The following is a 26,729-nucleotide window of genomic DNA, read 5'->3' as shown; positions in this document are numbered from 1 at the left end:
AACGCGTCGACGTATGTGGTATCAGCATGATGGTGCACCTGCACATTCCGCAATTAACACTAGGCTGACCCTTGACAGGATGTTCGACGGGCGTTTCATAGGACGTGGAGGATGCATGAATTGGCCAGCCCATTCTCCTGATCTTACACCTCTGGACTTCTTTCTGTGGGGTCGTTAAATGAGAATGTGTTCTGTGATGTGCCTACAACCACAGAGGATATGAAAGAACGTATTGTGGCAGCCTGCGGCGACATTACACTAAATGTACTGCGGCATGTACGACATTCATTACGCCAGAGATTGCAATTGTGTGCAGCAAATGATGGCCACCACATTGAACATCTATTGGCCTGACATGTCGGGACACACTCTACTCCACTCCATAATTGAAAACGGAAACCACGTGTGTACGTGTACCTCACCCCTCATGGTCGTTTACATGTGCGTCAGTGAAAAAGAGCAATAAAAAGGTGTTAGCACGTGGACGTAATGTGCTGTTCCAGTCTCTTATGTACCTAAGGTCCATCACCGTTCCCTTTGTATCCCTACGTAATTCGGTGCTCTCCGATACACACGATCGAACAGCGGAGGAGTGGTACTCAAGCGTCAACTTTAGGTTACAATATCTCCGGATGTAATTAACATTTTACAATGCAACAAACGGCACTGATTACGTATTTGTTTATACGTTCAGATGTGCTAACAAAACTAACGGGCTTCCATTTTAAAAAACGTAGGTTTGTGTTAAAAAACATACTTCCGTGCATTTTTTTACGGTTTGTATTAACCAATTACACTAGCCTCTCTCCTCAAGTTCGGTCTGTGGAATCTATTCATCAGTATTAGATGTGGTTTACGAAATACATCCAGCGGTAACGTTAGGTGACTCACCCTGTATAATTAATTACAATGGAGTACATCATTATATTGAAAAACAAATTTTCAACTAAAAACTGCATAATGGTGGAAATTAGTGTGAATTCTGCAACTTGTTGTGCAGTTTAGGAAAGTAGTAGTCTAAATGGCACCATTTACAGAATTTTATAAAAAGAGCAAAAATAAAATGTATAGTGGCTCTGGCTCTGAGCTCTGAGCACTATGGGACTACCATAAGGACAGCACACAACACCTAGTCATCACGAGGCAGAGAAAAATCCCTGACCTCACCGGGAATTGAACCCGGGAACCGGGGCGCAGGGAGCGAGAGCACTACCGCACGACCACGAGCTGCGGACAAAATGTATAGTGTGGCAAACTTTTTTTAAAAAGTTCTGTTTATACCCAAAACACATGATTATTTGTATTTATTTATACAACTCAAATAGAACATTTTAATTCTTCTGCTGCAATTTTTATGGTTTGTTTGATGTAGGCTACTTTACCCTAATTAATTAAAATAGGCATTTACCTATGTCAGAGTTTCCCAAGGTGTCTTCTGCAGAACACTGGTGTTCCGCAGGACATGAATAAGTACTCCATGAAAATATATTGATAACATGGCGTTTTTTTGACATTTTGATGATTAATTATGTTTTTAAAAATTTTATTCTTTCTGTGTTAGTAGTTATGATTTAAAATTGAAGTAATCATTGAATAAAACATGTTTTATCATTTTTTTAAAATTTACTAACCAAAATAAACAAGGTGTTCCTTGAAAGTACCAGGACTGTCAAAGTGTTCCATCAGAGGGAAAGTATGGGAACCCCTGACCTCAGTACTTACATTGCTAGTTTGACAAGATGGGAAAGGTTTTTGTTTTATAGTAGTGACCATATAGCATTTCCCTGAAATAACTTAAAGAAATGATGTAAAAACCTGAATAATGATTCCTGTATGGAGATTAGAACCTCCATTCTTCCAAAACCAGGGTCGATCTGTTTCAGACAGTACAATCACAGTGTGACACATGTAGTTGTGACACTCCCACTGAACTGTATTAAGCCAATTCAGGACTGCAGTAAAATGGTGTGACGGTAGCACACCAAGCGGCCAATAAACCACACTATTGTGGTGATGTCCAAAGAATGTGTAAAGTACAGTTTATATTACAGAATGGATGTTTCACCCTGTTGCAGAATGTGAACAGACGTGAAAGTTCCTCGCAAATTATAACTGTGTGCTGGAGAGGGGCTGACACTCAGGACCTTTGCTTTTCACAGGGAGCAAGTGCTCTACCAAATGAGCTATTGAAGCATGACTGATGACCTCCTTCATGGTGCACACACTACTGCAGAATGAAAAATTCATTCTGGATACATCCCTGAGGCTATGTCTCAGCCACGCCTTTGCAGTATCCTTTCTTCCAGGAGAAATAGTCCTGTAAGTTACCTGGGAGAACTTCTGTGAAGCTTGGAATACACGAGTTGGGGTAATGGTGGAAGTAAAGCTGTGAGAATTGGTCACGAGTCATGCTGGGGTAGCTCAGTTGGTCGGGCAGTTGGCACCAAAGGGCAAAGGTCTTGATTTTAAATCAGTCAGGAAGCTTCATGTAGTTCAAATTGATTTGTAGTAGGATAGTGTCAACCCTCGACCTGCTCAGAAACTTGTGTACATGTCCATTAACACATATTGAGTAAGCCAAGTGTAACACTGACACTAGCTTCTCCTTTTTTTTTTTTTTTTTTTTTTGTGGCGCAAAACTTCTAAGGTCATTAGCGCCCAGCCCGTGACTTAAGACAGTAAAAAACCGAAATTTAAAACCAGCAGCAATGGGAACAAAGTCAGAAAATTGGAGAAACTAAAAATAGAAGAATGCTTAAAAATCCACTACAGAAAGGGGGTGATTGTCCCCAAAAAAAAGCTTCAAATGCCTGACGTCATTTCACTGTCACTAATAAACTGGAGAACGCGGTCGGCGGAGCGCGTGTCATCTGCTAAAATCGACGATAGATCAGGCGATAGCTGTAGACGGGAGCGTAGCGGATTAAAATAGGGGCATTCAATTAAAAGGTGTCTTACCATCCACAGCTGAGAGCAGTGGGGACAGAGTGGGGGAGGATCGCCGCTTAAAAGATGTCGATGGCTAAAACGACAGTGCCCTATCCGGAGTCTAGCTAAAATTACCTCCTCCCGACGACGCGTTCGGGAGGAAGAGGTCCAAGCGCAAGGAAGTTCTTTCACTTCCCACAACTTATTACAGGGAAGTGCCGACCAATGCGCATGCCATAAATGAGCAACTTGGCGACATAAACCGCTCCGTAGATCGGTGAAGGGAAGCGACCGAAGAGCTGGCCGAGGAAGAGAGACTGCGGCCTTGGCCGCTATATCGGCCGCCTCATTCCCACAGATACCAGCGTGTCCCGGGAGCCAGAGGAACGCCACCGAGACGCCCCTCAGGTGGAGCAAGCGCAGACAGACCTGAATCCGGTGGACCAGAGGGTGCACAGGGTAAAGAGCTTCTCCTGTGTATGAGTGGACCGTCAGAAATCACAAAACAGACAGAAAACAATACCTAAATATTTATGACAAGAAATAATATAAAATATGTCATTTGTGCTCATTTCAGTCATAGCAATTTAAGCTGACCTCTTGGGTTCCTGCTAACACCCCTCTCAGAAATCACATGGTATTCAGAAATAAACAGCCAAATAATGGAGAGAAGCATGGAACATAAACATCTTACCTGCTCATTTCACTTGATATTTAAACTGTACTCTTAGGTTCCTGTGAATCACAATCTCAGAAACTGTGACACATTCAGAAAAAAATGGGCAAATATTTGTGACAAGTACGGAATATAAATGTCACTACTAGTTGTCCCACTTTCAGCAATTTCATCTTTCGTTTCTCACTCAGACAGAAGTCACACAATCAAAAAGATCATTCCTGAATGAACACACACTTATATGTAAATAATGTCATATACTACAGAAAAATTTTGTATTTCGTAGAATCTGCTACAAACATGAAGATAAGATAAAATTATTTGTTTTCTGACGGCTCCCCAAGCCCAAGGTCCTCGGCGGTACTTTTAGAGCAGTCACCAAAAATTGTATAAAGCATGGGTAGTGACCAGGATGTAGCTATGTCTGTTGGCCGAAAAATAATTAATGACAAAAATTGCGCCAGCTAGAATGAAGAGGTAACTTATCTTTATTTCTGACGAAATGTGCACCAGCAATACAAGACCAAGTAACATACAAGAGTAATCCGTGTACTGAGCCTAGTCGAATACATCGACAATAGACTGTCCGTCTCGGGGCCAGCGCTCCTCCTTATATGCAAAAGGCAGAGGGCGCTGCGGACCAGAGCTCAGCCGTGGCGCGGCCTCTTCCGTCGACGGTAACGCCCTAAGACGCCGACGGCCCCGACAGGAACTGTGGCCAGCGATGTCACGGTCAGGGCGCGCGTGCGCGAGTTGGTTGGTTGGTTGGTTGGGTGGGTCCGTGGATACAACAATTTGCATATAGCGGAAAACAGACCTACTTCCTTTGGCTCCATAACTCCGTGTCCCTCACCACAAGATTATGAATAACATACAATTGTTAACATTATTATCACTCATCTTAGTATCCTCTGAAGGCTTCTACTGCTGATGTATGATGAACTGACATTTAATTATAAGAAAGTGGCTGCTACGGTCGCAGGTTCGAATCCTGCCTCGAGCATGGATGTGTGTGATGTCCTTAGGTTAGTTAGGTTTAAGTAGTTCTAAGTTCTAGGGGACTGATGACCACAGCTGTTAAGTCCCATAGTGCTCAGAGCCATTTGAACCAAGAAATTGGCACAAGCTTGATGTATTTGCAATAAATCATCAATGCGTCATTGCCTTCAAATGGCACACTACCATAACACGCAAGTTATAATTAAAAAACAACCAAATATGAAGAAATCCATATGGCATCTCCAAAGTTGTTGACTGCCATCATCCCACGTCATTTTGATGTCCGTTTCAACTGACCTGAACATGTCATAATGAGACGTTTTTTAACATGGTATTTAAAAAACGGAGTGTATATAGGGACATATACTGCGGTGGTAACAAATGGGAAGCAAAACATTTGTCATTCCTTAGGTTTCCTAATGAATCCGAGAGGTAAAAAACATCATGTTACATGATTGTTTGGTTACTATTTTTTTGTAACTTTCAAACATTTAGTGAAGACTGACGTTTCTATGTAGGAGCAAGAAACAAATTGTAAATAGTGGAATAGAAGACCTTTTGCAGAAAGATATCATACACTTACACAATAATGTGGAGTTCTGGTTGCCACACTTTGAGCCAAACCAGTTTATGAATCTGTAAAATAAATAAAAAAATAGGTATGGTATGCAGTACCTACATAACGTATGTACCAACTAAGCTACCACAAGCACTGATGAAGACAAAACTGCCACAAAGGTATCATAAAAAATGCCAAGGGCTATACAACTGTTAAACACAGAAGAAACAAACTCCACAGTATTGTTGCTACATTATAGCCGCTAACCTGTAAACTCTTGACAAAGACATCTTTCAAATACGAAGTTATTAGATTGTATAACATTATTCAAATCGAGTGAAGTGTAAGAATGTACAAATCATCAGATTAGTATGTGACAGGGAAGTACCCATCTATCATACTAAGAACAGAAAGCAACAAATGCCATAGAAACCAACTGTGGAACGACAAGGTGTCTTTTTGGTTAAAAAAAAAAGTAGCTCCAGGTATTTTTAAAAAGGTAAATCTGCATCATTTGGACTGTTAATTTATTTGGTGCATATTTATTTCTGTTGCTAGATTCTTTCTTGCTTAGCTGGCTGTTATAACCGAGAATTGTTGAAATAATTATTATGTATATTTATATTATCTGTAACATAAGGTGTGTATTATGACAAAGTTATAAACATACTTTCAGAGGCGTGCTATGACATTTTAGTGCACAGATTTCAATGGGTACCAGGCACATTGGCCTACCTCTATACAAACATGCAGTTAATGACTAAACTTCATTTTTGAAAATGGTAATTACAACTTACATGAGTACTGGTACTTCTCATACAAGCTGCATAATACAGGTTGTTCAGTAGGTGTGAAAAGACGCTTCTGAAACAAAAACAGGTGGAGAAACAGTCAAAGTCAAGTAGCTTGAAGTAGGAGATGAGGAAAGTCTGTCAGGCTATGTTACCAACAAGGCGGCTATTTTGGAAGCTGCCATCTGGGATGCCCCACTAGCTGAATGGTACCTCCAAGTACATCACCACACCCTTCGCCGACATCGACACTATCGGGCCACTTTCGCGAACTATTTACAGAGTATTTTCATCAACCCGCCTCAAAGCTGGAATCTCAACGAACTGTGCCAGCCAAGACTGGACGATCCCACGTTCCCCTTTAATGGTCAATGATAGAATGCATTTTGTTCTGATGGCGCGCCAAAGTGGAGCATGGCGCGGAAAGTATTCCTATTTTATTTCACTTCTCTTTTCTCCTCCTCTTCTAAGTTTTTTTTTTCCTTACACATGTAACAAACACATAATTAAATAAATAAATAAAAAAAAGAAGGCCGTTGCGGAAATAGCTCCCTTTTATGTTTTACGTTTACAAAGGATATTGTTACACTCCTGGAAATTGAAATAAGAACACCGTGAATTCATTGTCCCAGGAAGGGGAAACTTTATTGACACATTCCTGGGGTCAGATACATCACATGATCACACTGACAGAACCACAGGCACATAGACACAGGCAACAGAGCATGCACAATGTCGGCACTAGTACAGTGTATATCCACCTTTCGCAGCAATGCAGGCTGCTATTCTCCCATGGAGACGATCGTAGAGATGCTGGATGTAGTCCTGTGGAACGGCTTGCCATGCCATTTCCACCTGGCGCCTCAGTTGGACCAGCGTTCGTGCTGGACGTGCAGACCGCGTGAGACGACGCTTCATCCAGTCCCAAACATGCTCAATGGGGGACAGATCCGGAGATCTTGCTGGCCAGGGTAGTTGACTTACACCTTCTAGAGCACGTTGGGTGGCACGGGATACATGCGGACGTGCATTGTCCTGTTGGAACAGCAAGTTCCCTTGCCGGTCTAGGAATGGTAGAACGATGGGTTCGATGACGGTTTGGATGTACCGTGCACTATTCAGTGTCCCCTCGACGATCATCAGTGGTGTACGGCCAGTGTAGGAGATCGCTCCCCACACCATGATGCCGGGTGTTGGCCCTGTGTGCCTCGGTCGTATGCAGTCCTGATTGTGGCGCTCACCTGCACGGCGCCAAACACGCATACGACCATCATTGGCACCAAGGCAGAAGCGACTCTCATCGCTGAAGACGACACGTCTCCATTCGTCCCTCCATTCACGCCTGTCGCGACACCACTGGAGGCGAGCTGCACGATGTTGGGGCGTGAGCGGAAGACGGCCTAACGGTGTGCGGGACCGTAGCCCAGCTTCATGGAGACGGTTGCGAATGGTCCTCGCCGATACCCCAGGAGCAACAGTGTCCCTAATTTGCTGGGAAGTGGCGGTGCGGTCCCCTACGGCACTGCGTAGGATCCTACGGTCTTGGCGTGCATCCCTGCGTCGCTGCGGTCCGGTCCCAGGTCGACGGGCACGTGCACCTTCCGCCGACCACTGGCGACAACATCGATGTACTGTGGAGACCTCACGCCCCACGTGTTGAGCAATTCGGCGGTACGTCCACCCGGCCTCCCGCATGCCCACTAAACGCCCTCGCTCAAAGTCCGTCAACTGCACATACGGTTCACGTCCACGCTGTCGCGGCATGCTACCAGTGTTAAAGACTGCGATGGAGCTCCGTATGCCACGGCAAACTGGCTGACACTGACGGCGGCGGTGCACAAATGCTGCGCAGCTAGCGCCATTCGACGGCCAACACCGCGGTTCCTGGTGTGTCCGCTGTGCCGTGCGTGTGATCATTGCTTGTACAGCCCTCTCGCAGTGTCCGGAGCAAGTATGGTGGGTCTGACACACCGGTGTCAATGTGTTCTTTTTTCCATTTCCAGGAGTGTATTTTTATGAAGAATGTCGTCTTTTATTTTCATACACAAGAGGTTTTTATTTGTTTCCTCCTTACTTGCAACTTAAAAAAAAGCGGTCTAAGGCAAACAACGAAAAGATGAAAAATAATTAAAATATAAATAAACATAAAAAACATTTAAAAAAATAAAAAAAGTTGGTAGAGCACAAACAATAAAAAACAATTAAAAAAATGGTCAGCATGCTGGAATGCCACGCATTGGAGCCCGGGTTCGATTCCTGGCTGGGACAGGAGATTTTCTCCCCTCAGGGACTGGGTGTTGTGCTGTCCTCATCATCATTTTATCCCCATTGTCGACACGCAAGTCACCCGATGTGGCACTGCACTCAGTAAGACTTGCACTTGGCGGTTGAACTTCCTGCCTGGGAACTTCCAGCCACTGATGCCATACGATCATATCCATTTTCGGATTCAAATTGTACTTTTCAAATGGAATGGGAGTGATGTTACCTATCGGATAGAAAGAGGATTATATGAGAAAAACGATGGTGACTTTCATTTGGGAACAGTTTCATTCATGCTGAGGTTATCACTGGTACCATGAAAGCCAATGGTGTTAACACAAGTTAAACACACTGAGATTGTCCTAATTCAGCAGAGCGTAACACTCTGTTCTCGTAGAGGATTTCAACCAACTCCACACCATTACCTACAGCGTAATGGTGAAATGTCTTGCGAAATTTCATTAAACTGGCTTTGTCACAGAAAACTGAAAGCTGGACAATCAAAAATGTGTAATAATGAAGCAACATCAACCACTGTTCTGTCATTGTTCAGTAAGACTCCAGAGCGCGGTGCTCAGCATGTTCTCGTAAGAAACTGAGGACAACAGTGTATCAATAATGAGAATTTTGGTACATATCTCCCTGAGGAATGGGTGAAACAGACAACAATAACACATCATGCTGGACAACTCATATAGCACATCCTATATCCTTTATGTCTTATCATCAGCATTTGCCCTATTCTGCGAAGAATGCGAGATAGCTGTAAAAAAATAAGTTAAGCTTAAATTAAAAGCACCATTGTTTTTCTCATGTAATTTTCTACCTGTTTGATATGTCATTTGAAAATTAGGAATAGCATCCAGGATAGTCGCCATGTTGGTAACATTTCGTCACAGATTTTCCCTGATCTCCCATCTTATATTATTTGACTTTAAATTTCTTTTTATCTACCTGTTTTTGTTTCAGAAGAGTAGTTCCACACCTATGGATAACACTGGGTGTGGATAAAACAGCATTCATGTTTTTTTTGTTCGTTGCTTATGGTGTTTATTTTTGATTTTGCGCTATTGAAGCCCTTTTCCACAGTGAGCATTTGATACAGGTTTTAGAGTAGAGTGTAGCTGACCTCTCCCCTGGGTGGAGAGGCATATCCGGGCTCGGAGAAGGAGAAGAGCACAGCCCACCCCATGAGGGCAAGCACGACGGCCATGACGGCATTGTACAGATGCCTGCAGCGCAAACTGCGACAAAGCACAGTCTCCTCCGTCACGCTAGGGCAGCACCAAGGGCTCACGCTCTGTCTGCAACAAACAAAGGTCTTACATAATACCCATACATCTAAACAAAGACGTGAATCTAAGTTGACATCTACATCTACATCTATATTCCCCAAGGCACTTTATGGTGTGTGGTGGAGGATATTTCTGATACCACTAACTCCCCTAACCTTCCTTTTTTATTTAATTTCTTAATTTATTGTTTTTTATATTTCACTGTACATCCACGAATGGCGCAAGGAAGAATGATTATCAGCAAAAATCAAGATGGGCTCTAATTTCTCTGATTTTCTCGTTGTCTTGCTCGTGAGACATATGTAGGAAGAAATAATATGTTGCCCAACGCTTTTTGAAGGGTACTCTCGAAATTTCAGTGGTGCACAACGCCTCTATCTCTTGTAGCTTCTGCCACTGGAGCTTCTTTAGTATATCCATAATGACCGCGTGCTGAGTAAACTAGCCACTTATGTAATGTGTCACTCTTTGTTTGACCTACTATATCACTTCTGTTAATTCCATACATTATGAAGGAGACTGATACTCAAGAATGGAAGGAAGGAAGATTAGATGGACAATACTCAAGAAAGAAAGGAAGGAAAGTCAAGAGTTTTAATGTCCTGTCAACGGCAACGTCATGACATGGAGCACAAGCTTGGAGTACGAAAGGATGGGAAAGGAAATCAACCTTGCTCCTTTCAAAAGAACCATCGTGGCATTTGCCTTGAAAGATTTAGAGAAATTCTAAATCTGGATGGCCAGATATGGATTTGAACTGCCTTCCTTCTGAATGCAAGTCCAATGTGCTGAAGACCGGCCCACCCCACTCGGTAATGGGCCTACTCAAGAATTTATCAAATCAGTGTTTTGTAAACTACTTCTTTTGTGGGTGAATCACATTTCCTTAAGAGTCTTGCAATGAATCTCAGATTGACGAGTACTTTTCCTACAATTGTTTTATTTGGTCATTCCACTTTAGATTGCTACAGATGGTTATACCTTGGTATTTTATGAAACTTGATGTTCCCTATTATTTGTCGCCAATAGTATAATCGAACAGTAGAAGGTCTCTTGACCTGTTTATGTGCCGTCCTTTACATTTACATTGTCCAGTCACGTTAATGTGGCCACCTGTCAAAAACCAGAATAACCACCTTTCGCCAGTGCGGACTGCTGTGAGAGGTGCAGGAGGAGAGTAAATGAGGTTCTGGGAGGTACCAACATAGATGTGGAGCCATGCTGACTCCAGTGTAGTGGCCAGCTGCGCTAGGTTTCTCAGTGAGGATCCATGGCATGAACAGCCAGATCAAGGCGGCCCCATACTTTCTCGAATGGGTTTAAATCCGGAGAGTCTGGTGGTCACAGGAGTACAGTAAACTCATCATGCTGCTCTTTGAACCACGCACATGCACCGTGAGCTATGTGACACGTTACACTCTTCTGCCGGTACATGCTATTGTGCCGAGGAAAAACAAACTGCACATAGAGATGGACATCGTCCATCGATAGACACCTTCCGGAATAACGGGGTCACTCAGTGAATGCCACAAAAACATTTCCCAGACCATAATACTCCCTCCTCAGGCCTGGGACCCTTCCAACGGTTGTTGCAGGGTGTTTGCTTTCAGACGTTCCCCGCCATCACCCATCTGTTTGATGTGATTCATCCGGAAAGGCCGCTTGTCGCAACTCAGTGGAAGTCCAGTTGTGCTACAGGCGTGCAAATTCCAGCCTTCGTTGCTGATAAACAGCAGTCAGCATAGTTGCATGAACCAAGCACCTGCTATGGAGGCACGAATGTAGCAATATTCACTGAACAGTTGTTGGAGAGTCGCTACTGGTAGCACCTTTGTTCATCTGGGCGTACCGTTTCTCTACTACTCAACAGTTGCACGTCTGTTCGCTCACACAGCTTCACAGCCGTCATTCACCTCTGTCATTTGTGGCCTGTGGTGCACCAAAATTGTCTCAGCACCAGTTTTGCATAGCGTAATTTTGCCACGCACGGTATGCTTTAATCACAGCAGCAAGTGGTAACTTTGCAAACTTGGCCTGAAAGTTAATGATCATGCCATTTTGGATGTGAGATAAATACCTCCGTTTCCTCGTTACGACAGTGACTGCAGTGTTTTCCACGTCCCCCCAACATGATTTATATACCCTCCACGTGGTTATTGCACATTGGCGTCGAATGTAGGCGGTGGTCACATCAATGTGACTGGACAGTGTATTTACGCCTAGCATATCTGCCCGGTGCTGCACCAACCGCCAATCCCTTACAGGTCTCCCTGATTCTCGCGACAGTCTTATTGCGTTGCAACACCATTTTCCGTGAATGGACTCACGGGACCTCCATTGTTACCCACTAGATAGTTAATATACATTGTAAACAGTAATGGTATAACATTCCCCTGGGGTGCTCACGAAATTCTCTCTTCATCCGTCGATTTTGTTCGTTAAGATCGGCGTGTTGACTTCTGTTCGCAAGGAAGTAGTGAATCCAATCGCAGATCTGGTCGGACGAGTGTAAGCTTTTACTTTGTTTATTAAACAACACTGGAGAACTGTAATGAATGCCTTTCAGACGTCAAGTAACACGGCATAAACCTGGGCGCCTTTGCCTTGGGCGTTCTGGATCTCCTCGATGAACAAAGCGAGCTGTTTCATCCACTTTAATTTCTATAGAGGAGCCTTACGTTCTCCGGAAACATCATAATGCGTAAGTATAAAATACTATCCATACAACAGACCGAAGTCAGCAATGTAAGCCTATAATTGTGTGCACCTGTCTGACGACATTTCTCCAAATCATAAATGACCCCCGAGCACGGGGTCCCGGGTTCGATTCCCGGCGGGGTCAGGCATTTTCACCTGCCTCGAGATGACTGGGTGTTTGTGTTGTCCTCATAATTTCATAATCATCCAGGAAAGTGGCGAAATTGGACTGAGCAAAGATTGGGTAATTGTACGGGCGCTGATAACCACGCAGTTGAGCGCCCCACAAACCAAACATCATCATCATCATCATCATAAATGACCTGCTCTTCGTTGCTCAAACGACCTATGGTAATCTAGAAGAGGAGCAACTTATTTCGCATAAAACCTCACAGGTATCGCATCCGGCCCAGTTGTTTTGGAAACGTTCAGCAGCTTTAGTTCCTCCGGCTGTTTTCACCCTGGCAATTCACCAGAACACAGCCATGTTTTCATTAAACTAGTAGCTCCCATAAGGTCTTACTCACTAGCGATAGGCTAAACCTACAGTTACGAGTAACAGTTCCAATGTTCCAGTTCCAACCAGGTAAAAGTTTCCAGAACCCGGTTTATTACGAGGGTTGGAACGTAAATAGTGGCAACTATTTATTCACAACCGATACAAAAGAATTACATGTTTGCACCTGTTACTGTCCTTCAAAGTAGTCACTAGCGTTATGGAGAACCCGTTGCAGCGATGTGAAAGGCGTAGTATACCGTTAGCAGAGCCTGTTCTGTTGATGGTGCGAATGGGGCGGTCTAAAGTTATGGTGATTCTCGTGTACGACTGTGATGGTGCTATCCTAACGCATTACGTTCCTCCACGGCAGACCATCAATGCACAGTATTACTGTTCGTTTTTTGGAGCATCACCAGCTTTGCGAAGGAAGTGGCGACACTTCCTAGCAACCCACCCATCATTTTGCACGACAATGCATACAGCACAAGCTGTGGCTGCTCTGTTTGGTCGATGGGACTTGGAAGTACTGTACCGTCCAGCATACTCCCCAGACTTAAGTTCTTGTGACTTTGATTTGATTCCGAAGATGAAGGAACCACTTCGGGCATTCGCTTCAGAACTGCCAGAGATTCGACAGGCAGTAGACCGCTCCATTCGCACCATCAAAAGAACAGGCTCTGCTAACGGTACACTACGGCCTCCACATAGCTGACAACGGTTTCTACACAACGATGGTGACTACTTTGAAGGACAGTAACAGGTGAAAACATGTAACGCTTTTGTTTCGGTTGTGAATAAACAGTTGCCACTATTTAAGTTCCAATCCTCGTAATTAATAGTTTCTACGATGGCCGTGAAGTGTGCTAAAACTAGCGAAATAATTTTCATTGGTATAGCACATTGACTGTGAATTGATAGGGTTATTGTTGGGTGCCGCCGCCCGCCCCCCCCCCCCCCCCCCATGAACCATGGACCTTGCCGTTGGTGGGGAGGCTTGCGCGCCTCAACGATTCAGATAGCCGTGCCGTAGGCGCAACACAACGGAGGGGTATTGTAAGTAGGCTGTTTATGTTTTCTTATTGGCAACGTTACGTAGCGCTCTGTGTGCTAGTTTGCATTGTTGTCTGCCATTGTAGTGTTAGGCAGCGGCAGCTGGATGTGAACAGCGCGTAGCGTTACGCAGTTAGAGGTGAGCCGCCAGCAGTGGTGGATGTGTGGAAGGAAATGGCGGAGTTTTGAAATTACATATATTATGACTTTTGATGATATTAAGGTAAATACATTGTTTGTTCTCTATTAAAATCTTTCATTTGTTAACTATCCCTATCAGTAGTTAGTGCCTTCCGTAGTTTGAATCTTTTATTTAGCTGGCAGTAGTGGCGCTCGCTGTATTGCAGTAGTTCGAGTAAGGAAGATTTTTGGTGAGGTAAGTGATTTGTGAAACGTATAGGTTAATGTTAGTCAGGGCCATTCTTTTGTAGGGATTTTTGAAAGTCAGATTGCGTTGCGCTAAAAATATTGTGTCAGTTTAAGCACAGTCGTGTATAATTGTTCTAAGGGGACGTTTCAGTATCTGTTGACAGGCCAGACAAATGTGTGGTTCCTGAAGAGGGGCAGCAGCCTTTTCAGTAGTCGCAGGAGCAACAGTCTGGATGATTGACTGATCTGGCCTTGTAACACTAACCAAAATGGCCTTGCTGTTCTGGTACTGCGAACGGCTGAAAGCAAGGGGAAACTACAGCCGTAATTTTTCCCGAGGGCATGCAGCTTTACTGTATGGTTAAATGATGATGGCGTCCTCTTGCGTAAAATATTCCGGAGGTAAAATAGTCCGCCATTCGGATCTCCGGGCGGGGACTACTCAAGAGGACGTCGTTATCAGGAGAAAGAATACTGGCGTCCTACGGATAGGAGCGTGGAATGTCAGATCCCTTTATCGGGCAGGTAGATTAGAAAATTTAAAAAGGAAAATGGATAGATTAAGATTAGATATAGTGGGAATTAGTGAAGTTCGGTGGCAGGAGGAACAAGACTTTTGGTCAGGTGAATACAGGGTTATAAATACAAAATCAAATAGGGGTAATGCAGGAGTAGGTTTAATAATGAATAAAAAAATAGGAGTACGGGTAAGCTACTACAAACAGCATAGTGAACGCATTATTGTGGCCAAGATAGACACAATGCCCACATCTACTACAGTAGTACAAGTTTATATGCCAAATAGCTCTGCAGATGACGAAGAAATTGATGAAATGTATGATGAAATAAAAGAAATTATTCAGATAGTGAAGAGAGACGAAAATTTAATAGTCATGGGTGACTGGAATTCGAGAGTAGGAAAAGGGAGAGAAGGAAACATAGTAGGTGAATATGGATTGGGGCTAAGAAATGAAAGAGGAAGCCGCTTGGTAGAATTTTGCGCAGAGCATAACTTAATCATAGCTAACACTTGGTTCAAGAATCATGAAAGAAGGTTGTATACGTGGAAGAATCCTGGAGATACTAAAAGGCATCAGATAGATTATATAATGGTAAGACAGAGATTTAGGAACCAGGTTTCAAATTGTAAGATATTTCCAGGGGCAGATGTGGACTCTGACCACAATCTATTGGTTATGACCTGTAGATTAAAACAGAAGAAACTGCAAAATGGTTGGAATTTAAGGACATGCGACCTGGATAAACTGAAAGAACCAGAGGTTGTACAGAGTTTCAGGGAGAGGGTAAGAGAAAAAATGACAGGAATGGGGGGAAATAAATACAGTAGAAGAAGAATGGGTAGCTTTGAGGAATGAAATAATGAAGGCAGCAGAGGATCAAGTAGGTAAAAAGACGAGGGCTAGTAGAAATCCTTGGGTAACAGAAGAGATACTGAATTTAACTGATGAAAGGAGAAAATATAAAAATGCAGTAAATGAAGCAGGCAAAAAGAAACACAAATGTCTCAAAAGTGAGTGAAGTACAAAATGGCTAAGCAGCGATAGCTAGAGGACAAATTTAAGGATGTACAGGCTTATCTCACGAGGGGTAAGATAGATACTGCCTACAGGAAAATTAAAGACACCTTTGGAGAAAAGAGAATCATTTGCATGAATATGAAGAGCTTTGATGGAAACCCAGTTCTATGCAAATAAGGGAAAGCAGAAAGGTGGAAGGAGTATATAGAGGGTCTATACAAGGGCGATGTTCTTGAGGACAATATTATGGAAATAGAAGAGGATGTAGATGAAGATGAAATGGGAGATATGATACTGCGTGAAGAGTTTGACAGTGCACTCAAAGACATGAGTCGAAACAAGGCCCCCGGAGTAGACAACATTCCATTAGAACTAGTGACAGCCTTGGGAGAGCCAGTCCTGACAAAACTCTACCATCTGGTGAGCAAGATGTGTGAGACTGGCGAAATACCCTCAGACTTCAAGAAGAATATGATAATTCCAATCGCAAAGAAAGCAGGTGTTGACAGATGTGAAAATTACCGAGCTATCAGTTTAATAAGTCACAGCTGCAAAATACTAACGCGAATTCTTTACAGACGAATGGAGAAACTGATAGAAGCCAACCTCGGGGAAGATCAGTTTGGATTCCGTAGAAATGTTGGAACACTTGAGGCAATACTGACCCTATGACTTATCTTAGAAGAGAGATTAAGGAAAGGCAAACCTACGTTTCCAGCATTTGTAGACTTAGAGAAAGCTTTTGACAATGTTGATTGGGATACTCTCTTTCAAATTCTGAAGGTGGCAGGGGTAAAATACAGGGAGCGAAAGGCTATTTACAATTTGTACAGAAACCAGATGGCAGTTATAAGAGTCGAGGGGTATGAAAGGGAAGGAGTGGTTGGTAAGGGAGTGAGACACGGTTGTAGCCTCTCCCCGATGTTATTCAATCTGTATACTGAGCAAGCAATAGAGGAAACAAAAGAAAAGTTTGGAGTAGGTATTAAAATCCATGGAGAAGAAATAAAAGCTTTGAGGTTCGCCGATGACATTGTAATTCTGTCAGAGACAACAAAGGACTTGGAAGAGCAGTTGAACGGAATGGACAGTGTCTTGAAAGGAGGGTATAAGATGAACATCAACAAAAGCAAAACGAGGATAATGGAATGTAGTCGAGTTAACTCGTTTGATGCTGAGGGAATTAGATTAGGAAATGAAACACTTAAGATAGTAAAGGAGTTTTGCTATTTGGGGAGCAAAATAATTGATGATGGTCAAAGTAGAGAGGATATAAAATGTAGACTGGCAATGGCAAGGAAAGCGTTTCCGAAGAAGAGAAATTTGTTAACATCGAGTATAGATTTAAGTGTCAGGAAGTCATTTCTGAAAGTATATGTATGGAGTGTAGCCATGTATGGAAGTGAAACATGGACGATAAATAGTTTAGACAAGAAGAGAATAGAAGCTTTCGAAATGTGGTGCTACAGAAGAATGCTGAAGATTAGATGGGTAGATCACATAAGTAATGAGGAGGTATTGAATGGAATTGAGGAGGAGCTTGTGGCACAACTTGACTAGAAGAAGGGATCGGTTGTTAGGACATGTTCTGAAGCATCAAGGGATCACCAATTTAGTACTTGAGGGCAGCGTGGAGGGTAAAAATCGTAGAGGGAGACCAAGAGATGAATACACTAAGCAGGTTCAGAAGGATGTAGGCTGCAGTAGGTACTGGGAGGTGAAGAAGCTTGCACAGGATAGAGTAGCATGGAGAGCTGCATCAAACCAGTCTCAGGACTGAAGACCAGAACAACAACAACAGCGTTGGGTGCTTTCTCTCCTTAGGTTACTCGCAGTCGTTTCGAAATTTTCATTTGACCAACATGCCAACTACGGGCACTCAGTTGAAAAAAATGGAGGAAATATGTGAACAACTGTACGAAGTATTGCATTGGAAATGGAAATGCCGTGTGGCTAGGGCCTGCCGTCGGGTAGACCGTTCGCCTGGTGCAAGTCTTTCGAGTTGACGTCACTTCTGCGGCTTGCGTGTCGATGAGGATGAAATGACGATGATAAGGACAACACAACACCCAGTCCCTGAGCAGAGAAAATCTCCGACCCAGGCGAGAAGCGAACCCGGGTCGTGAGGTATGACATTCCGTCGCGCTGACCACTCAGCTACCAGGGGCTTAAAGAGAGGATGTAATAGGTGATGACTGGAATGTACTGGTAGTGGTTGTAGAGAGCGCAGACAAATATTTGTCGAAAACTTGGGGCTGGGAAAAAGAAATAACGGAGGACAACGGCTGGTTGGTTTTTGTTAAGAAAAGAAATGACATTTGACAAAACGCTGTTCCAACAGGAGAAGAGGAGGAGACGCACATGGATGGTGCCGGGGGATACAGCTACATACCAAATTGAGTACTTTATTGTAAGATAGAGATACCGAAGCCGAATCAAACCCTGTAAGGCTGTCGTGGCGCTGATGTTTGCAGTGACTATAACTTGTCTACATGTAAGCTAACTTGAAGTGAAACAAAATAAGGAAGTCCGAAATAAGTTATGATGTGACTAAACTGATGAATAAGAACTCTAGCAGGGTATTTCAAAATTCTGTACGACAAAGTTTGAATCAAGAGAGAGCCGGCACAATAAATGACAAGTGGAAGGACTTGAAAACGTAATTATACAGTGACGGAAAAAATCACAACACCAAAAAAATAATTAATGTATATTAACGAAATTTCGGGAATGAATTGTCTAGTCCACATATTGCAAGATCACAGGTTAATGTAAGAGCAAGATAAGCCATTGCAAATATGAAATGCTGGTACATTAACAACTGCTGTAACTGCCAGAATGTGGAATGGAAGGATGCAAACGTGCATGCATTTTGTTGAACATTTGCCGGATGTCAGTTTGTGGAATGGAGTTCCATGCCTGTTGCACTTAGTCGATCAATACAGGGGCGGTTAAAGCTGTTTGGGGATGACGCTGGAGTTGTCGTCTGACGATGTCCCATATGTGCTGGATTAGAGACAGATCTGATGATCGGGTAGGCCCAAGTAACATTTCGACGCTCTGTGGAGCATGATGAGTTACAGCAGCGTTAGCGTTATGAGGTCGAGTGTTATCCTTCTGGGAAACACCCACTGGAAGAACAGCATAATAGGTCGAATCACCAGACTGACACACAAATTTGCAGTCAGGGTGGTTGGGATAACCATGAGAGCGCTCCTGCTATCATACGAAATGCAACCGCAGACTGTAACTCCAGGTGTACGTCTCGTCTGTCTAGGATGCAGCAAGGTTGGTTTCAGGCTCTCAACTAGCCTGCTTCTAACCAACACACAGCCATGCCTGACAGCGAGGCAGAACCAGCTTTCATCACAAAACACAACAGGCCTCCACCCTGCTCTCCAATGAGCTCTCGCTTGACGCCCTGTAGTCACAAATGGTGCTGGTTTGATGTCCGTGGAATGGAAGCTACACGGCGTCTGGCTCGGGACTGTCCTTGAAGTAATCGATTGGTAACAGTTCGTCGTGTCACTGTAATTCCAACTACTGCTCATGTTGCTGCTGCAGATGGAGTACGATGAGCCGGCCAGTGTGACTGAGCGGTTCTAGGTGCTTCAGTCCGGAACCGAGCGACTGCTACGGTCGCAGGTTCGAATCCTGCCTCCGGCATGGATTTGTGTGATGTCCTTAGGTTTAAGTAGTTCTAAGTCTAGGGCACTGATGACCTCAGATGTTAAGTCCCATAGTGCTTAGAGCCATTTGAACCAATTGGAGTACAATGCGCCAGAGCCATAGGCTGAATACGATGGTCTTCTCTCTTGGTAGTGCCATGTGGGTGCAGAGCCCGGTCTTCTTGCGACCATATATGCTCCTGACCACAGCTGCTAACAGTCATGTACATCATGTTATACCACCTCCTTCGAACTCAGTGGTGTTGGTAATGGCGTCTTTGTCGCCTTAAAGGCGTTCTTGACTGACATCAACTCACCACGTACAATCTCAAAGGTAAATAATGCTCGTGACTGTTAAAGCGTGTATTTAAAGCATACCTGTTTGTGCATCCTCATAGTCGCGCTAGTAGATCCACTCTTATGCGACTGGCGTGAAATGTGAGATGTAGAAACCCATCTACCAATTTTCGTTTATGTCACACAACTCTTACTTTGTCTAGCTCTTTTGTTTCGTCAGTGTAGATACTGCAAAGGAACAACTAATTCCCAAAACCACCACCACCAAGAAATCATAGATGTGCAAATAAATAACGGAGCTGATCGAGGAAAGTGGCAAATTGAAAAAAAATTTAGAAATAAAGAAGACAATGTAAGGTATAATAGATCCAAAAATTTAGTAAACAGAGGATCAAACAGAGTTAAGTTAGCTCGAAACGAGGAACAGTTTAGTAAACTGAAGAAAGTACGAAGAGCGGGAATGTAGAACAAGCCAACCAGCTAGTCAAGGTACAATTCAGAGAGCGAAAGGTACTAGGAGCCACAATTATAAATAAATAGAGTATATATCACAGACAGTAATGATTTATCACAACAATGGAAGGAAGAAACAGAGAAGTTACATGACCGGCTTGGGATGTCGGATGAGTTAATGGAAAAGGCAAAGGATTTGTTACCGAACGAACCTGGATCGAAAACACTCTGAGAAGAATTCGATAAACAGTTAATGATCTTAAAACCATAAAGGTGCCTGCATATGAGGCAATAGCTGGCGAAATGCTCCAAGCACTAGATGACGAAACAACAGGTTTTCTATATGAGATCACCAATACGGAGAATGAAAACGGAGAAATCCTCGAAGGTTTCCTAAGATCAGTCCTTGTACCAATACCTACACACTATTATGTCTCTCAGATCAAAAATGGTTCAAATGGCTCTGAGCACTATGGGACTTAACATCTGTGGTCATCAGTCCCCTAGAACTTAGAACTACTTAAACCTAACTAACCTAAGGACATCACACACATCCATGCCCGAGGCAGGATTCGAACCCGCGACCGTAGCGGTCACGCGGTTCCAGACTGTAGCGCCTAGAACCGCACGGCCATACAAGCCGGCTCTCAGATCATTGCATAGCATTACACAGTAGTACATTCTGTATGATTGCACTTACTTTAAGGCCATTGTTTGAAAATAGCCGTGATTGTCCGAGACTGGTCACCAGAAAGAAATGACATCGCAACGGTGACAGATATTGAAGGAAAGCAAAGATTTTAGTAACCTAAGTTGCCCATCCTATCCTCCATCAGTATGTTGGAACTTGATGAAGCATTACGTGATTTTCACCTAGGAGAAATTCGCTGTTCAAGTAAGAGTTTTCTCCGCTCTTCTTCGGCAGTCGCTACCAGAGCTAATGCAGTTATTTTAAGCGCGTATGTTTTCGCAAACAAAATGTGTCAGTTGTGCGCCAGGTGCAGCCGAAAACTGCTGCTGGAAAGCTCTGCGGTCAGTAATCACGATGAGGACCACGTTCCGTGGGATGTAGCAGGTCGTTTCAGAGCGTGCAGCAGCGACGACTGACCCCACGTCTCGTGTGCTTTGTGATGACAAACATGTCCGGTTTGAGGACAGATTTAGTGAGTGGACCTCTGCATTCGCTTAACACTAGATAGTTTTTGTTTTGAGGTGATACACTAGACTCTCACTAATCCGGACATTACTGGCACATATAGGTGCCGGATTAGCTGAAGTGCCGGATTATTGAGTGCCTGAAATTTATTTTATTCATTTATTTTGAAAACATAGGGGATATAGTGTACTGTACTTCATTAAACCGAAGGATACAGTTATTGCGTAATGCAGTCCAGGAAGACCTCGGCACCTTCAGCACCAGCAGTGTGAGGAATGTTCATTCTCTCTTCTCATGTGTCCTCTTCTTCATCACTTTCATCATTACTTTCTTGCAAGCTTTTGATTATTTCTTCATCTGTTAAAATTTGGTCCGTCACTGTTTTCCTCATTCAGCCACTTAGTAACATCTTTATCTTCATCTTCAATTTCTTCTCTTCCTGGAAGGTTGTGGAACATGTCAGTGTATGGAGTAATCGATAATTCCGAATTGACTGCCTCATCGCTATCACTCACTACTGGATCCAACTTGGCATCAACGGATGGCCACAATTTTCTCCAGCTCTTCATTATGGTAGCAGTCTTCACTTTATCCCAGGCTTCGGCTGCTTGGAAAACAACTTCACTAATGTTAATTGCTTCCCACGCCTTCAGCATAATGTCGATAGAGTCGTTTTCACTTTCGTTCAGAAGGAAACGAGAAGTGAATGTCGATAATGACGTTTCATTGATTCCAAAATTCCCTGCTCCTTGGACCGAATTAGGGTTATCACATTGGATGGGAGAAAGAGTGCTGGTATACCATCGGCCTTTAGAGAAACATCTGAAGGATGACTGGAAGCATTCTCAATTATAAGGATAGCTATAGGTGGAAGCTTTTTCTTCTTTACCTCTTTTCTCACTGCTGGTACAAACGTTTCATGGAACCACCGAGAGAATATTTGTCTGTCCATCCATGCTTTCCTCTGAGCGCAATACTGCACTGGTATTTATGTCACTGTTGAAAACAACGTGGATGTTGGGATTTTCCAATCACCATAAGCTGTGGTTTATGACTCTCATCTGCATTAGAACACGCCATTAATGTTACGCACTGTTTCTGTTGCCTTGTAACCATGCGCTACCTTCTCGGTCTTGGCAGCTGTTTTTGAAGGAAGAATCTTGTAAAAGAGTCTTGTTTCGTAATCATTATACAAGGCATCAGCAGTTATATCTTCTTCCTCTGTTATCTTCTGTATCTTGCTTACAAACTCATCAGCATTCTTATCTTTAGCTGAGCGACTTTCCCCGGTGACTGTCAGCTAGACTTGGCCACTGTTTCTATGTTTCGATACAGTGTACCGATACGTGGAACTGTTTCAGTGTTTCGGAACGGCTGTGGTTCACTGTTTCGAAACAGTGGTGTTTCATTCCGCCCCTGTCTCGGGTAACCGGACCAGATTCGATCTCGAGCCAGACACAGAAACTGTATCGTTGTTTCAAAATAAGGCTGTTTCAGTCCACCTCTGCTTGGAACAGACTAATTGTATCGAAACAGTGATGTTTCATTCCGCGCTGTGTCGGACGAGATTCGGGCTCGGCACAGGTACTGAAACACAACATACCACTTCGTGAAACACTTTTAAGAGTGTCGAAATCTTTTTGACAAGCAATAGCATGAAGCTTAAGATATCCGAAAATAAAGCTTCGTTTCTATCTGACTGTCCTATTCTGAAATGGCGTAACATCTGCTTTATAAACACTAACCAAACAATAAAACAACACATACTATTTACATTCAAAGTAATAAATATGTGAAAATCAATCAGTTAAATTACACTTTTTTTACAACATACGTTTCTCTGGTCATGTACAGTAATGATATTAAGAAACGCAAGTAGGCCTACAACATTTTGAATAAAAAAAAGCGTAAAGTGACAGTTATTAGACATATACATAAATTTGATGTAGGTATAATTGCAAGCAATCTGTTTGACGTATCACTGATAGTGTAATGGTGAACGGGAAGGGCTGGGAAGCATAGTGAATTTATAGTAACGGTTCGAAACACCTTAAAAGACAAAGTTTTTCTGTTATATTTTGTTATTTATTCGAATTATTTGGCATTATTTGTGAGTCTATAGTCACGGTGCCTATTATCCACAATGATTCCCTTTGTGTGCATGGAAATTAGCAAGATGGATATATTACCCATACTAACGGAATGTGGGAATCCCAGTAGCATATCCGTTGTTTCTGCAGTTTGCTCCCACCTCCAGTTCCGTTCGTGGTGGTTCTTCTGTCTTCAGCTATGGCTGTCCTCAGCCAATTGAAAAGTATGAAAGACACACGACACGAAAGCAGCGCATTTGCTTCAGGAAATACGAAACTGCCAAGACGCCTACGTGATAGTTTCATACTTTCTGCGATATGATTAGCGCTCTCGCACCTCATTTATGTTTATATGGACATACTTATACAGTAGACATTCAAGATGATAAAATGGTTTATTAGATTACAAAACACAAACTGTTTCACTGTTTCGAAACATCGTATCGAAACATTACATTGTACTGTTTCATTTGTTTCGAAACAGTTATGTGTTTCAGTTTGCCCATCTCTACTGTCAGCTGCCGAATGCCATGTCGCTTTTTCCGGTTTGATAGCCAACCTTCGCCCGCCGCAAACGAGTTACTACCGCCAAGTTCTTTGTTAAATGCAGCTGCTTTCTCCCTTATAATCGGGCCACTGACTGGAATTTCTTTACTGCGTTGTTGTATGAACCATCTATATAAACAGCTACGTCCAGTTCTTCATTCTCACTCTTTCGCATAACCTTCCGTTTTCCTAACTCACTATCCATTTGTCTTGAGTACTGTCTAATAACATCTTTTTTCTTTTTGATGTCATAAATAGTTGCTCGTACAACACTGAACCCAGCAGCAATGGCTTTCTCTAAAATTTCGAGTTCCTGCTTGGGGTCTAGTGTAACGTGTTTCTTTCTAGAAGACACCATTCCGAACTGTAAAGAAAGCTACAATTTCAAATGCAGCATATAAAGCATTGTTTAACTAAGCATTGTTGCGCACGATCATTCATTGTGCGCGTGTTTTTGGATGTGCGCCGGATTACTGAGAAGCGGGACTACTGAGGGTCGGATTAGCGAGAGTCTAGTGTAGTTATTTTATGCAGAACGATTTGGGCAACATTTCCTTTTATCTGTTTTATTGATCTGTAATATACTTTCGTTATATACCTGAGCAGCGCATTTTCTCAACTGATTATGTCGTGCACGTTTCACCTTCAAGTCCAGACTGATCCCTTTAAGATAATCCTATAATTTTGTTTATTGGTATGCTTACGTTTATTTCATGCACTACCAAACTTCAGCTATTTTGCTTTGGGATGCCACAATTAACTTTTGTTCATATTACAATTTACTTTCTGTTTTGCCATTCCCTTGCAAAAATCAGTTTATTTCATGCGCTTCCTTATTTAAGCCATTTTATTTTATGATGTAACAGTTAACTATTATTCGTAGTAAGTGGGGTTGACTAACAACAATGGTCACTATACGAAATACTTATGTCACTCCCTTGCAAGCATGTCAGTGTTACAAAGTTGGTAGTGAGGTGAAGGTTGAAATGTATCGGAAACGTTATTTACGCGACGAAGAAATACTTTCAGACTTACAAAAGCTTCTGGAGGATGTGGGATTCCTGAGGTTCGACAATAAGTCTATACGCTCTGTACGTTTACAGACATGAATTTCTGTTGGTTTCTGCTGTTTGGAATAAATTCATAGAAAACTGCACCATGAGTTGTAAACCCAGATCTGACACAACGACTGGTGAGAAACTCTTGCCTAGTAAAACTAGATGACAGTTAACACAGTTCATGGCTTCAAAGACTGACAACTATGCAAAAAATTACTTGTTAGCTGTATATCTTCATAGTAAGTATATTCTCTGTGGTGTCACCGCCAGACACCACACTTGCTAGGTGGTAGCTTTAAATCGGCCGCGGTCCATTAGTACATGTCGGACCCGCGTGTCGCCACTGTCAGTAATTGCAGACCGAGCGCCACCACACGGCAGGTCTAGAGAGACGCACTAGCACTCGCCCCAGTTGTACGACGACGTTGCTAGCGACTACCCTGACGAAGCCTTTCTCTCATTTGCCGAGAGATAGTTAGAATAGCCTTCAGCTAAGTCCATGGCTACGACCTAGCAAGGCGCCATTAACCATATCTAGAGAGAGTCTCACTTGTATCATCAAGAATGCTGTATACAAATGATGGATTAAAGTTAAGTATTACAGAAGCTACGTACTTTTCTTTATAGCATTCATTACGTATCCTGTTTCAGACCTCAGCAAGCCTGCTTGAATTTAACGCGTGCATTTCGGCTACTTCCGAGTGGCGTGGCTGTCTTGATACGCCACAACATTCTCAATGGTTTCCCGCATTTGCTAAGGATATTGCTAAGGATCCCAAGACGAAAGGGTTCCATATCATGTTATGACGCGTCTTGCGGTATGACTCTGTCCAAAGGCAGAAACGTTACTACAGATAGTTATTTCACTTTTTTCAACTGTGCCGAGAAATTAAAAGAAAAGTCAACCTGCATCGTAGGAACAGTAAACATAGCATCCACATGCTCTGAAGTCTTTCAAGGCCGCTCTGCATTCCACAAAAACTTTAAAATGTGACGGTATTTCCTTGGCACTTCATCAAGGAAAGAAAATAAGAAAATGTGCTAGTGATGAGTTCTCTTCATCCTACTGTTACCATTAAAAAACGCGAGAGAAAATGTTCAGAAACTGTAAGTTATTACAAGAAGACAACGTTGGAGTTGACTTAGAAGAAAACCATTAAACACATTATTTTGTGAGCAAAATTCATTAATTTCAAAAACCATTTTTCATTTACTGCTATGATACAATATACTTTCTTCGTCTACATAACCAACATGTGCTCACTTGGCTCTGAGCACTATGGGACTTAACATCTATGGTCATCAGTCCCCTAGAACTTAGAACTACTTAAACCTAACTAACCTAAGGACAGCACACAACACCCAGCCATCACGAGGCAGAGAAAATCCCTGACCCCGCCGGGAATCGAACCTGGGAACCCGGGCGTGGGAAGCGAGAACGATGTGCTCACTCTGTACATTTAGTGCACTGAACCCATTCTTCGTCACAGCATATTACACATACTGTGCTCTGATCCGCTGCTAGAGTGTCCGTATTAAATGCCAGATTCTTTTGACGTTTCCTATATGTTGCATACTATTTGAACTATTTACTTCTGTTAGATACCTCTGACGTTTCTCTATTGAGCTTTTGAACTGACTTCAAGGCTCTTTCTGACTTTTTTCTCTCTGGTCTTTGTCTTTTATCTTCGATTGATTTCTTTTTTTCCTCCAATTGTTACTTTTAGGGCGAAGAAGAAAGAACTTCACTTTTCTGTGTCTGTTGATTTTCTCAACTACATTCATGAAATGAGAGTAC

This window comes from Schistocerca cancellata, chromosome 2 (assembly GCF_023864275.1).
Source record: "Schistocerca cancellata isolate TAMUIC-IGC-003103 chromosome 2, iqSchCanc2.1, whole genome shotgun sequence".
Taxonomy (NCBI): Eukaryota; Metazoa; Arthropoda; class Insecta; order Orthoptera; family Acrididae; genus Schistocerca; species Schistocerca cancellata.
Note: the sequence above shows the minus strand (reverse complement) of the source record.